The sequence below is a fragment of the Erinaceus europaeus genome, chromosome 3 (assembly GCF_950295315.1).
Source record: "Erinaceus europaeus chromosome 3, mEriEur2.1, whole genome shotgun sequence".
In the NCBI taxonomy this organism is placed as follows: domain Eukaryota; kingdom Metazoa; phylum Chordata; class Mammalia; order Eulipotyphla; family Erinaceidae; genus Erinaceus; species Erinaceus europaeus.
The window spans coordinates 179726723-179741868 of record NC_080164.1 but is presented as its reverse complement, the minus strand read 5'-3'; positions in this window follow the sequence as shown (position 1 = coordinate 179741868).

The window sequence follows — 15146 nt, the reverse complement described above, 5'->3', positions numbered from 1 at the left end:
TTCTCCTCACTGTCATCTAACACATTACAAAAGAAACAGATCTTCAATTACTCTTTAGCATCTATTTATTTTATTTTATTTTATTTTATTTGGAATGGGGAGAACCAGAGCATCATGGTGGCACATGTGATGCTGTAGGACTGAAGTAAGAAACTCAAACTTAAGAGTCCAACACATCACCCACTGTGCTGCCTCCCAGACCACAAGATCTTAATTAATTTCATATTAATTGCTTGACAGTACATAAGATCCTAAAAGGAGTGATAAAAATAAAGAAGAAATGCCCAGATAGAAAATAAATAAATGTGGGGATGGACACAAAATGTGTAAAGAAATAGAGATGAGTCTGGGGGAAAAAATCAAAACCAGGGTCCCGGGTGGTGGTGCCCCTGGCTGAGTATGCATGTTCAGAGCCCTACCTGCAGGGGGAAAGCTTTATGAGTTGTGAAGCTGTGGTTTTAGGTATCTCTCTTTCTCTCGCCCTCTCTTTCTCTCGCTACCCTCTTGATTTCTGGCTGTTTCTATCCAATAAATAATTTTATTTATTTATTTATTTATTTTAGATAGGACAGAGAGAAATGGAGAGAGGAGGGGAAGACAGAGAGGGGGAGAGAAAGATAGACGCCTGCAGACCTGCTTCACCTTCCGTGAAGCGACTCCCCTTTAGGTGGGGAGCCTGGAGCTAAAACTGGGCTCCTTGCGAGGGTCCTTGAGCTTTGCGCCACCTGCGCTTAACCCACTGCGCTACTGCCCGACTCTAATAAATTTTTTTTAATTATTAAAAAAATTGTCATCTACATAGGAAACATTTTGAGCTATTTTGAATCGGGCTAAGCCTAGAAAGTTTGTTTCAAAGAAAGTTTAATTTTGTATATATTTGTGGGATATGTAAGGCACACCCTTCCTTAACAACTCGTTGCCGAGTCACATAAACATATTTAAGGATATGCAACAGGGGAATGGTGGAATAAGATAAGAGCCATAAGACACGGGTGTGGTTTCAGTTGTATGTATTTCTAACTCCAAGGTCTTAAATAAATCACTTAGCTTCAGCTTTGTGATACACAAACTGAAAATAAGATTTAGGGCTGGAGACACAGCATGCAAAAGGTGTTCATGCCTGAGGCTCTGAGGTCCCAGCTTCAATCCCAGCACCACCATAAACTAGAGCCAAGCAGTGCTCTAGTCTCTCTCTTTCACTAAAACTAAAGGATAATAATAAAATAAAAATAAAGAAACAGAAAATGAGAAGATGTAACATAAAACAAAAGTTGGAGAAGGCATTACAACGAATATAGTAGCAAGACATTCGAGAGGGACATCCAGACTCATTCAAAACTTTCCAAAGACCCCCCCCCAAAAAAGCATGTTTATCATATTATATTCTAAATATGCACATCATAGACTCAAATTAATACCTTCTTGTAATGGAAAGTGCATGATAATGTATATAAAGATACGCTGAATTTAATCACTATCTTAGAAGTTTTTGTTTGGGTTTATTAACCTGCCCCCCCCACCCTACCCCCGCCCACCAGGCTAACTCATTACCTGCTGAAACTCATGCCACAGAGAATTTGTGCCAAGTATTTATGTTCTTACCTTACTTTGGTGAAGTAAATCCCATACTTTTCTCTGTGGGGTTAAGGTCAAGACTCAGAGGGGAACCACTCCTTCCTAATTAGTTCCCCAGACTCCTCTTTTTTTTTCTCCCTCCTTTAAATGGCCACAACAGTCTAGAGAAAATGTTTGTGGCCATAATCCTCCTGATAAATGAATCTCTGATCACACAGCTGGTTTCCAGAAGCGGCTCCTTGCTGTGCTGCAATTATGTTGAAACTGAACTCCAGTAGTTAAGGTCACAACAAAGTACTTGCAGGGACTGGTAGACTACAGGTCTCAGAGCTGCAGGCTAGGACCCTTTGTGTTAACAGACTCCTGCTTCGCCACTTCAGATCTCTCCCCCTGAAAAATCGGTTTTCTTATATGTCATTGAGAATATATATTTATCATGTGGCGAATGGACATGAAGAGTCTTTCTTGGTGACCCAAGTGGAAGAAGATTCATATTTTTAAAGAGTAGTGACATTTTAATGGCTATCCTAGAAATCTGTTTTTCTCCTTTTTATTCGTGACTTCACAGAGCTTTTACAAAAGTATAAGATTTCAGGGGTATGATTTCACAGCTTTGCATGGTCAGTGTATATTCACCACACCCTCCACCTCCCTAGAAATTTTAAAAATAAATTTGTTTAGATAATGCACTTAATTTCTGAACTGCTGGATACGTCTATTACTAGGTTGTGATATCATATTATCTGATATTTGCAAGGAAAAAAGTCAACTTAAAGGAAAATATCTATCTAATATGTATATTATGTATTTTTTGTTCAGATTTTGAACTTCACACATACACAATTTTATTTTTCAGTCATTCAATTTTTCATTGAGTTAAAGAGGCAGAGGGTGGGGGGAGAGACACTTCAGATCAGTTGTATAATGATGATTGTCACTCTACATCAGTTGTACTCTTCTGAGGTGCTGATGACCAAGCCTGGGCCTGGTGTGTGGCAAAGAATATGAACTACTTAGTTACTTACTCTCTAGTTCCAGGGAAATATTTATAAATACAAAATTATGATGCAACAGACTTTTATGTCGGAGGCTCTGAGATCCCAGGTTCAATCCCAGGCACCACACTATGCCAGAGCTGAGTGGGGATCCTGTTTAAAAAATACATATAAAAAAAACCCAGCAAAATTCTTGTCTGTGACTAAGAAAAACAATAAATTAAACATGTGACTTTCTTCTCCCTGTATCATCTCCTCTGTATGCCTCTTGGAATGACACTTGTCATTGGATATAGGGTTCACCTACACAGTTTAGAATAATCTCCTATGGAGATTTTTTTTCCTTTTTATTACAGGAGCACTAATCAGTTCTGGTTTATGGTGGAGCAGAGGATTGAACCTAAAACGTCAGAGCCTCAAGCATGAAAGTCTCTTTGTATAACCAGTATGCTATTTTCCCCTGCCTTCATCTTGAGATTCTTAACTTATGTACAACTGCATTAAAAATTTCCAGAATTATGGTCCGGGAAGTGATGCAATTGATAAAGCATTGGACTCTCAAGCATGAGGTCCCGAGTTCAATCCCCGGAAGCACATGTACCAGAGTGATGTCTGGTTCTTTCTTTCTCCTCCTATGTTTCTCATTAATAAAAAAAATCCAGAATTAAGATAAGGGCATATCCTTTGTGGGACAACCATTCAACTGCCATATATATCAATTAATTCCAGTTAAGTACCATTCTTTTTGTTGCCCTTAGTTTTTTATTGTTGTTGTAGTTATTATTATTGTTGTTGATGATGATGTCCATTGTATGGGATGGGATGTGGAACTCTGGTAGTGGGAATTGTACCTCTCTATTTATTTATTCCCCCATTTTAATTTATTTATTTAAGAAAGGAGACATTAACAAGTCATAGGATGAGGGGTACAACTCCACACAATTCCCTCCACCCAATATCCATATCCCATCCCCTTCCCAATAGCTTTGCCATTCTCTATCCCTCTGGGAGCATGGACCCAGGGTCGCTGTGGGTTGCAGAAAGTGGGAGGTCTGGCTTCCCCTCTGAACATGGGCGTTGACTGGTTGATCCATACTCCCAGTCTGCCTCTCTCTTTCCCTAGTAGGGTGGGTCTCTGAGGAAGTGGAGCTCCAGGACGCATTGGTGGGGTCTTCAGTACAGGGAAGCCTGGCCGGCATCCTGATGGCATCTGGAACCTGGTGGCTGAAAAGAGAGTTAACATACAAAGCCAAACAAATTGTTGAAGAATCATGGACCCAAAGGTTGGAATAATGGAGATGAAGTGTCGGGGGGTACTGACTGCAAATATTCCCTTTTGTCTACTTGTTTTATTGTAGTTATTATTGATGTCATTGTTGTTAGATAGGACAGAGAGAAACGGAGAGAAAAGAGGAAGACAGAGGGGGAGAGAAAGATAGACACCTGCAGACCTGTTTCACCATCCTTGAAGTGACCCCTCTGCAGGTGGGGAGCCAGAGGCTCAAACTGGGATCCTTACACTGGTCCTTGTGCTTTGCAACACATGCACTTAACCTACTGCGCTACCCCCTGACTCCCAATTGTACCTCTCTTATCCTATGGTCTTGTCAATCTTTATTAAATTAATTTTTAAAAGTAAAAGTGGAAAAAATAAAAGGGAAACACAAAACCAACTCTAAAGATAATATTATCAACTTTATAAAGCTATGAAAATCAAATAAACTCATAGCATTAAACAGAGCTCATCAAGGTTGCTGGATACATTGTAAACATACAAAAAAATAATGGTATTCCTAGGCACCAACTAAATCAACTAGGAAGTATAAAGAAAAAATATATTATTCACAAATAAACAGAAGCAGCATAAGGTAATGAGAAACAAAATACATTCAAGAATTATGTGAGAAAATTAGGTCATGTAAATACAGTACTTCAAATCTATGAGGAAAGATGGGCAGTTTAGTAAAAGATGCAAGGACAACCTGATAGACATAAAGAAAAAAGTATGAAAAAGCTTAGACCAGAGGGGGCAGAGCCAAGATGATGACTTGGAGGTAGCTGCAGGCATGAGCTCCAACAAGCAGCAGTTTGTGACCTAGGATTCTCTGGATAGGGTAGGATACTGGGCCATCAGCAGGAGGGTGAATTAGGGGTCCTAAGTGTGACACCAAGGAGGGGTCCTATAGCTCACTCTTGGGTTAGAAAATGGAGGCCAGGAGGAAAAAGAAAGGAAATCTGTTGATTATTTCTGAAGCTGACCCCACTCTCACACTTAGACAGATCAATGAATCAGAGAATCAACAAAGAAACAAGAGAATTAAATGAAGAGATGGACAGTCTAGACCTCCTGGACAATTTCAGAGTCCTTCACCACCCAAAACTGAAATACACATTCTTTTCAAATCCACACAGCACGTCCTCAAGGATAGACCACATGTTAGGCCACAGAGACATTATCAACAAATTCAAGAGCATTGAAATCTGTCCAGGTATCTTCTCAGACCACAATGCAGTAAAGCTAACATTTAACAACAAACAGAAAGTTACCAAAAGTCACATAATTTTTAAACTCAACAACATACTACTAAAGAACTGCAGGGTCAGAGAGACACTCAAGCAAGAAATTCAAATGTTCCTGGAAGCAAATGAAAATGAAGACACAAGCTATCAAAATATTTGGGACACAGCTAAAGCAGTATTGAGAGGGAAATTCATAGCCATACAATCACATATTAGAGAACAAGAAAAAGCTCAAATAAATTGCCTTACTGAACACCTTAAGAGGAAGAACAAAGGGACCCTAAAGCAACAGAGAAGAACAGAAATCACTAAAATTAGAGCAGAAATAAACAACGTGGAAAAAAAGAGAACCATATAAAAGATCAATGAAGCCAAATGTTGGTTCTTTGAAAAATTAAACAAGATTTACAAATCCCTGGCCAGACTCACAAAAGAAAAAAAAAAGAGAGAGAAAACTCAAATAAATAGAATTGTAAATAATAGAGGAGATATCATAACTGACACCACAGAAATCCAGAAAATCATGTGAAACTTCTATGAAGAACTATATGCCACCAAGCTAGAGAATCTGGAAGAAATGGAAGAATTCCTAAACACATATAACCTTCCAAAACTGAACCAAGAAGAACTACAAAACCTACATGCACCAATCATGGACAAAGAAATCGAAACACTTATTAAGAATCTTCCCAATAACAAAATTCCCAGAACAGATGGCTTCACAAATGAATTCTACAAAACCTTCAGGAAACAGTTAATACCTATACTTCTAAAGCTTTTCCACAAGATTGAAGAAACAGGAACACTTCCTTCCACTTTCTATGAAGCCAACATCACCCTGATACCAAAAGCAAATAGAAACACAACAAAAAAGGAAAACTACAGACCAATATCTCTGATGAAAATACATGCCAAAATATTGAACAAGATCCTGGCCAACCAGATACAGCAGTATATCAGAAAGATTGTTCAACACAACCAAGTGGGATTTATCCCAGAAATGCAGGGCTGATTCAACATATATAAGTCAATCAATGCTATTCACCACACCAATAAAAGCAAAACCAAAAACCACATGATCATCTCAATAGATGCAGAGAAAGCCTTTGACAAAATCCAATACCCATTCATGCTCAAAACACTATAAAAAATGGGAATAGATGGGAAATTCCTCATGATAGTGGCATCCATATATAGCAAACATATAGCCAACATTATACTCAATGGACAGAAGCTGAAAGCATTCCCTCTCAGATCAGGGACTAGACAGGGCTGTCCATTATCACCATTACTCTTCAATGTAGTATTGGAAGTTCTTGCCATAGCTATCAAGCAAGAGAAATAAATCAAAGGAATACATATTGGAAGGGAAGAAGTAAAGCTCTCACTATTTGCAGATGATATGATAGTATACATAGAAAAACCTGAAGAATCCAGCAGAAAACTACTGGAAGTTATTAGGCAATATAGCAAGGTGTCAAGCTACAAAATCAATGTACAAAAATCAGCGGCATTTCTTTATGCAAACACTAAATCTGAAGAAGAAGACATCCAGAAATCACTCCCATTCACTGCTGCAGCAAAATCAATAAAATACCTAGGAATAAAGCTCACTAAAGAAGTGAAAGACATGTATACTGAAAACTATGAGTCACTATTCAAGGAAATAGAAACTGATACCAAGAACTGGAAAGACATCCGATTATCATGGATTGGAATAAATATCATCAAAATGAATATTCTCCCCAGAGCCATATACAAATTTAACGTGATACTCATCAGATTTCCACCAAGCTTCTTTAAGAGAATAAAACAAAAACTACAATCATTTATCTGGAACTAGAAAACACCTAGAATCACCAAAACAATCTTGAGGAAAAGAAACAGAAATGAAGGCACCACACTCCCAGATCTCATATTATAAGGCCATCATCATCAAAACAGCCTGGTACTGGAACAAAAATAGGCACACAGACCAGTGGAACAGAATTGAAAGCCCAGAACTAAACCCCCACACCTATGGACATCTAATTTTTAATAAGGTGGCCCAAAGTATTAAATGGAGGAAGGAGGCTCTCTTCAATAAATGGTGTTGGGAAAACTGGGTTGAAACATGCAGAAGAAAGAAACTGAACCACATTATCTCATCAGAAACAAAAATCAACTCCAAATAGATCAAGGGCATGGATGTTAGACCAGAAACTATCAAATACTTAGAGGAAAACATTGGTGTAACACTTTCCCACCTAAACCTCAAGGACATCTTTGATGATACAAACCCAAGTACAAAGAAGACTAAGGCAGAATAAACCAATGGGACTACATCAAATTAAAAAGCTTCTGCATAGCCAAAGAAACTATCACACAGAGACCCCTCACAGAATGGGAGAATATCTTCACATGCCATACATCAGACAAGAGACTAATAACCAAAATATACAAAGAGCTCAGCAAACTTAGCAACAAAAAAGCAAATGACCCCATTCAAAAATGGGCAGAGGATATGAACAGAATATTCACTACAGAAGAGATCCAAAAGGCTAACAAACACATGAAAAATTGCTCCAGGTCACTGATTGTCAGAGAAATGCAAATAAAGACAACATTGAGATATCACCTCACTCCTGTAAGAATGGCATACATCAAAAAGGACAGCAGCAACAAATGCTGGAGAGTCTATAGGGACAGAAGAACCCTTCTGCACTGCTGGTGGGAATGTAAATTGGTCCAGCCTCTGTGGAGAGCAGTCTGGAGAACTCTCACAAGGCTAGACATGGACCTTCTATATGACCCAGTAATTCCTCTCTTGGGGATATACTCCAAGGATTCCATAACATCCAACCAAAAAGAGGTGTGTACACCTATGTTCATAGCAGCACAATTAATAATAGCTAAAACCTGGAAGCAACCCATGTGCCCAACAACAGATGAGTGGCTGAGAAAGCTGTGGTTTATATACACAATGGAATACTATGCAGCTCTTAAGAACAATAAACCCACCTTCTCTGAGCCATCTTGGATGGAGCTAGAAGGAATTATGTTAAGTGAGCTAAGTCAGAAAGATAAAGATGAGTATGGGATGATCCCACTCATCAACAGAAGTTGAGAAAGAATAACAGAAAGGGAAACTCAAAGCAGGATCTGACTAAATTTGGAGTAGGGCACCAAAGTAAACACCCTGGGCTGAAGGTGAAGATGGATGATCAACTTCAAGGGGGGAGGGAGGGGATGGGGGATGGGATGGGACACAGTCTTTTGTTGGTGGGAGTGGTGTTTATGTACACTTCTATAAATTTAGTCATATAAATCACTATTTAAGTAATATAAGAGGGGAAAAACTGAATGTCTCAATCTTTTTAAAGCTCAGAGTCTTTTTAATATATAGGATGGATCTTTGATATGTTGACTCTCTTAAAAGCTTAGTTCAGGGAGAACAGAAGCAACTGGTCACATAGCTATATACAAATAATGTCAAAGGACATAAAATATGGTGATGGTGTGTATGATACAGCAAATGCTAACAAAGGGATTTTTCAAAGTTAACCCAATTGCCAAATAATGTGCTTATAGCAATAACTATCTATTGTATTCTTAAACCCTAAGACAGCAGGAACTTCTCTCTTCCTCTACAGAGCCTATATTGTCCCCCAGTCCTGGAACCTCTGGTGTGGGGCTCACTTTCCTGCATGCTTCTCTCAAGTCATACCAAGTTATATTGCAGCCGTCGATGCCAACTTAATCAATGCAATGAGTACCACCTCAGTATGCTTCACTTCAGACTGTGTCCAGACATAAAATGTCCATGTGTCAGACATAGAATGTCCACCCTTCACCCTCATTACTCAGGAGATACCTTCCCTTTCGTGGTATTCTCTAATTCCATTCCAGGAGTTTCACTTCCTAACAAAGTCCCCAAACCTAAACATAGACCATGTCCCATAAGATAGAGCATGTGTTCACATGTCCATAAAGTAGGGCAAAATACATACCTGAAAGCAAAAATACACAATAGTCTATAGTGAGTCAGTATCAAGTTCATAATGAAATAGTGTCTACTTAGACTTAGATACCCTCCTCACCTACTTCCTATTACAGTTCTCTCACTCACTCCAAAGCTAACCAAAAGTCCTTACCAAAGCAAGAACTGCAAATGTTGAGTAAGTGCAAGAGACTGGCAGACTTTAATGATGACTCTTTAGTCACTCTCAGGCCACCCCATCAGCTGGGGCCCTAATCGGGGAGTCCTGAGATTCCCAAACAGACATGATGGGCCTAGATCTCAAATAAATCCCTTTCCATTGTTACTGGTCATTTCTATCAGGAAGAACACAATAGACCCCTTTGTGGGCCTCCATAGGACCTTGCCCCCAACTTGGATCAACAATGGTAGAGAATGTTCCATCCTTTGAAGGGAGGATGGACAACATATTCTATGCTACACCTGAGGAAGATAGGTCGATATTGGGGCAGCATGGAATGTTCCTACTCATGACCACAGAATGTGAGCTCAGATCTAGAGGTATGCAGAGGTCACATAGACTCCTAAGCTGGTTATGGGCCCTGGATCACATCAAATCAATGCAGTTTACAGTCAATAATATATATACCCCTTTCCCATATTAGGGAGCTACTCTCTTCCCTGATCCAGCTTTCTGGTCCTTTTTCCAGCCATGATATCATCTTCATAGACAATAACTTGGATCCACAGGCATATCAGATTTCAGGCTCAGGGGCAAAAAGAAAAAGGAAAAAAAAATCTCTCTCCAACAAATACCTCTTTTTAAACAGAGTGGGTCCTGGTGTTGCTTCAACCACATGTCTTGAAGTCATTGACAGCAATAAAGTAATCTGTGCTCTTTATATTCAACCCCTCTCCCATATTCACACCCAGACAAAAGGTGCTGCAGACAATCTCCATCACTGCCTATACACTCTGAGTAATCCTGGAAGTTTCAAGGTGTTCCAGAATAGAAGGTTAGGTAATGTTTTTAATTATTTAATGAGAAAAAAAAAGAATGGATTCTGGGAACCATAGATAGATATGCTTTACATAGCTCTCCGTAGCCCCCATGTCCACTTGGTCGATTCCAAATTATATTCCTCCATGAGGATAATTTCTGGAACCATCCGTTCCACCCCGGTTCCATGGCTGCCAGTTCTTAGCAACATCGTCCCGCCAGATATTCGTCGGGATGCGGCATCATCTAAGTTCATTTCCCACATCTACGCTTGACTGGACCTGCCAATATACGCGGATATCTTCGCCCAACCTGTCCAACGCTTGACGTCTAGTCACCCAATCTGGTCCCCTATGCCTACACTGAACTTCTCTGTTCCAGTCTCTTGGAAACAGAGTTGGCAGTCAGCTGAGGTAAAAAACAAACACCTTATCACAGACCCCTGCAAGCGTCAACCCGGCTTTGACCTAGCTCGTTATGATTGGGCCCTCCTCAATAGCTATCGAACAGGACATGGCCGGTGCGCCGCTATGTTCCATCGCTGCGGAGCCAGAGACGACCTGAACTGCCCCTGCAGCTACAGACAGACTATGACCCACATAGTCAACGACTGCCACCTCTCCAGATTCAAAGGAGGTCTCGAAACTTTACATCAGGCTCAACCTGACGCTGTTGCCTGGCTACGGAAGAAGAGCAAACGCTAGAAGAAGAACATAGCTCTCTAGCCAAATTCTAAAATGGATAATTAACCAGATGGCTTGGAAAGCTTTAAAAACACACTGAGCACATGGAGATAAGACCCATTCAGGAAAAATGAGACATGGTCTAAAAAAATTTTTTTAAAAAACTATAGCTACAAGCCCTTTGGAATATAACTAAAATATGCCTACTAGTTATCTACAAAATGGAGGACCCCCCCCCAACTCTTCATCTGCACTATTCCAGCCTTTAGGTCCATGATTGGTCAACAATTTGTTTGGCTTTGTATATTAACTCTCTTTTCAACCACCAAGTTCCAGATGCTAGCATGATGCTGACCAGACTTCCCTGGAGAGATGACCCCACCAATGTGTCCTGGAGCTCAACTTCCCCAGAGCCCTTCCCCACTAGGGAAAGAGAGATACTATGGTTTAGTCCATGTTTCCTTTTTATAAATAAAAAATTTTTAAAAAAAAGAAAAAATATGAATTTTCTATTTCACCAAAAAATTTTATTTAAATGGTGCATGGAGATAGTTCCCCTGATAGAGTACACATTTTACCAAATATTAGGACCCCAGTTCAAAGCATCACATGGGAGCACTATACACAGGAGAATCTTCATAGGTGATAGAGCAGTACTATAGCATTTTGTGTGTGTGTGTGTGTGTGTGTGTGTGTGTGTGTGTGTGATTGCCTCTCTACCCCTTGTTTAGTCTCTATATCTGATACTTAAAAGAAAAAAAGTGCCCACTGAAAGTGTAGAATCATACAAACACAAAGAAAAACCCTAAACCTATCTTCTGATTCCTGATTCTTTTTCCATCTATGTCATTTCTGTTTTTCAATAGCAAAAATCTTGATGTTTATGTTAATATATTTTGTTCTTATAAAACACCAATTATATATATGTATATATATATATATATTGTTTTTAGTAAATGCACACTTGCCTTTTCCTTCTTTAAACATAATCATATACCGTTCAAATCTGTATTAATAGTTCCATAGTCATTTAATGCCTCCTTTATTATGCCTTTTAGTTTCAGATTATTTGATGCTTTATTTCCTTCTGCTCAGAGATTTCTTTTAAACTGCTCATTTTTCTTTCTTTTTTTTTTAACTGCTCATTTTTCTTGGGAAATTAAATGTGTGGATTTGTTATGGCATGTGGTTGAGATTACTTCTTTCAAATAAAATTTTTTTAAAGTTTAAAAAAATATATACGGTCACATGCAGAGTATGTACACTAGTGGGAAGAAATGTGGAAACCAGATTAGAATTCTGCTTACCAAATCAACTCATTTTCCCAATTATTTATATGTATTATAAAAGTATCAACACAGGGACTTGGCCATAGCTCACCCAGTAGAGAAGTTACGTGCTTGAGATCATGCTTGACACCATATTGGAACGCCACAGCACTGAGGTAAACTCCATAGATGGTGAGTGATGTGGTATGTGTGTATGTGTGTGTGTATGTGTGTGTGTGTGTGTGTGTGTGTGTGTGTGTTATCTACCCATCTAAAAGAAAAAGAATGCAAGAACTCTCATGAGGAGGGAGTTGGGTGGTAGAGCAGCGGGTTAAGCACAGATGGCCTAAAGCACACAGACATGTGTAAGGATCCCAGTTCAAGCCCCTAGCTCCCCACCTGCAGGGGAGTCATTTTACAGGTGGTGAAGCAGGTCTGCAGGTGTCTATCTTCCTCTTCTCCTCTCTGACTTCCCCTCCTCTCTCCATTTCTCTCTGTCCTATCTAACAACGATGGCATCAATAATAAAAACAATAACTACAACAATAAAAAAACAAGGGCAACAAAAGGGAAAATAAATAAATATTTAAAAAATTTAAAGAAAATACTGAATTTTAGATTCTTGATGTAATTGCCTAGAGTTAACTAGATAAGTTATTGGGACAGAGCTTTCAGCCATGCCAATATATCCTGCAGAGGCCTCTTTAAAAACTGCTATAAATTCTTTCCTTTTATCAGTGTTCACAATCATATTATGATTTGTCTTTTTTAAATCTTTTTTTAAGTTTATTTATTTATTTTCAATATTTTTTATATTTTATTTATTTTCCCTTTTGTTGCCCTTGCTTTTTATTGTTATTGTAGTTATTATTGATGTCGTCATTATTAGATAGGACAGAGAGAAATGGAGAGAGGAGGGGAAGACAGAGAGGGGGAGAGAAAGATAGACACCTGCAGACCTGCTTCACTGCCTGTGAAGCGACTCCCTTGCAGGTGGGGAGCAGGGGGCTCGAACCAGGATCCTTACGTGGGTCATTGTGTTTTGTGCCACATGCACTTAACCCGCTGCACTACTGCCCAACTCCCTTTAAGTTCAATTGTTATTGGACAGTGACAGAGAGAAACTGAGAGAGGAAGGGAAACAGAAAGGGAAAGACACCAGCAACCCTGCTTCAACACTCGTTAAGCTTTCCCCCTGCAGGTGAGGACCAGGTGCTTAAACCTGGGTCTTTGTGCACTGTAATGTGTGTGCTTAGCCAGGTGAGTCACCACTTGACCTTCTCATCATATTCTATCTAAGACACACTCCTCTTACCATTCAGGTTATCTATACCACAGAGTCTATACCATAACAAGTGCTTATCTTTCTTTCTCTTCATTTCCACTGACATAGTCTCTCACGCTTGAGATGGTGGGTTTCCCTACCCCTCTTTTCTGCTGGCTATTTAATTTGAATAATTGTATCTTACAAGCACAACTTCCCAACCTGCAGTGATAGAGCTTGGCCACTTTTAATAGCAAATTTACCTAATGTTCATTTTTATATAAGGTGTCAAGACTGAAAAATGCAAAAAAAAATGCTTTGTAATTCTAGTGCTCCCTCTAAATTCGTTGTAGGACCCATTAGTGAGTAATGGCCCACTATTCCAATTACGATTGCTTTAATACAAATCACCCCAAACCCTTGAACAGCCATGTGATTGTGTTCAGGGATTCTGCAGATCAGGAATCTGAGTAGCACACAGCAGAAGATGGCTGTCTCTGCTCTGCAGTGTCTGGGGTCACAGCTGGTGAGACTCAAGTGCGTGGGAATAACACAAATTCCTTGAGTCTGGAGTTATCCTGAGGCTTCTTCATTCAGTGTTTGGATCCTGTGCTAGGATGGCTTGGAGACTTGAGATTGTCATATAGCCTCTCAATGTGGCTTGAGCTTCTTACAACACAGTGGCTGTGTTACTTGGAGAGAGTGTTCTGAGCAAGTGTGATCACAAAATACATCGCCAAAGGCTTGCAAAGTTTCTTCTGATGATGCTTCAAAAGTCATATGGTTTCTTCTGCTGCATTATATTGATTACAGTAAGTCACTAAATTTAGCCCGGGAACGCAGAACTGCAATCCACGTGTTAAAAGAACAGCAAAGACATCCTGCAGACAATCTGCAGGGTAGAAAACATGGCTGATACCCTCTTTGGAAGATAAGATCTACAACATCCAAAGTCTGCAAAACACTTGCCCACAGAACAGTGAGACACACACTTACATGCAATTTTGTTTTTAAAAAGGAGATGTTGAAGTTCAAACTCCAAACTGTTGTGAATGCGAAATGTGAAATAAATCAGAAAGGCAGAGGACAGAAAGACCTGTGGTTGGAGGTAAGAAGTTCAAAGTCAACTGAAGCATCCTCCCACACAAAGTTCTATGTCTTGTCACCCTCCCCTCCAGTGGAATGGACCCTGAACCAAACAGAACCCGTCTGAGTCACTGAGTTACTTGGACTTTGAGATTCACAGTTAGAGAATTAATCTCTGCATGCAAAGGGAATTTCAGTCATATAGGCCTGCGAGCTGAGGCTTGGCTGTTTTCCAGGACAGGACAAGGAAACAGATGAAGCCAAGCCAAAGAGAGCACAGAGAATAAACTATGTGCACAGAAAAAAAGCCAGAGCAACAGCAGCACTATGACTTCCTACTAGGTTTCTAGGACCCATGTCTTTCCTACAGCTTAACCCTATTCTGGTTATCCGGTTGTGTGGAACACACCTGGCTCCCAGAAGCAAATTCCTGAGTCTAGCTCAAGTTACATTCTACTTCTTTGCACTTCTGAGAATTTATTCGAAGCCAATGAAGAAATACATTCTAAGACGTCTATATTCCCATGTTCCTTGTAGCATTATTTACCATAAACAAACTATGGTAAATGGATTAGTATATGTGTACCACATTTTCTTTATTTATAAGGATATCTTGGGAGCCGGGCAATAGTGTATCGGGTTATGAGCACACATTATAGTGCACTAGGACCTCTGAGTTCAAGCCTCCGGTCTCCACCTGTAGGGGGGGGGAAGCTTCATGAGTAGAGAAGCAGGGCTGAAAGAGTCTCTCTCTGTCCCCCTTCCCTCTAAGTTTCTCTCTGTCCTATCAAATAAAA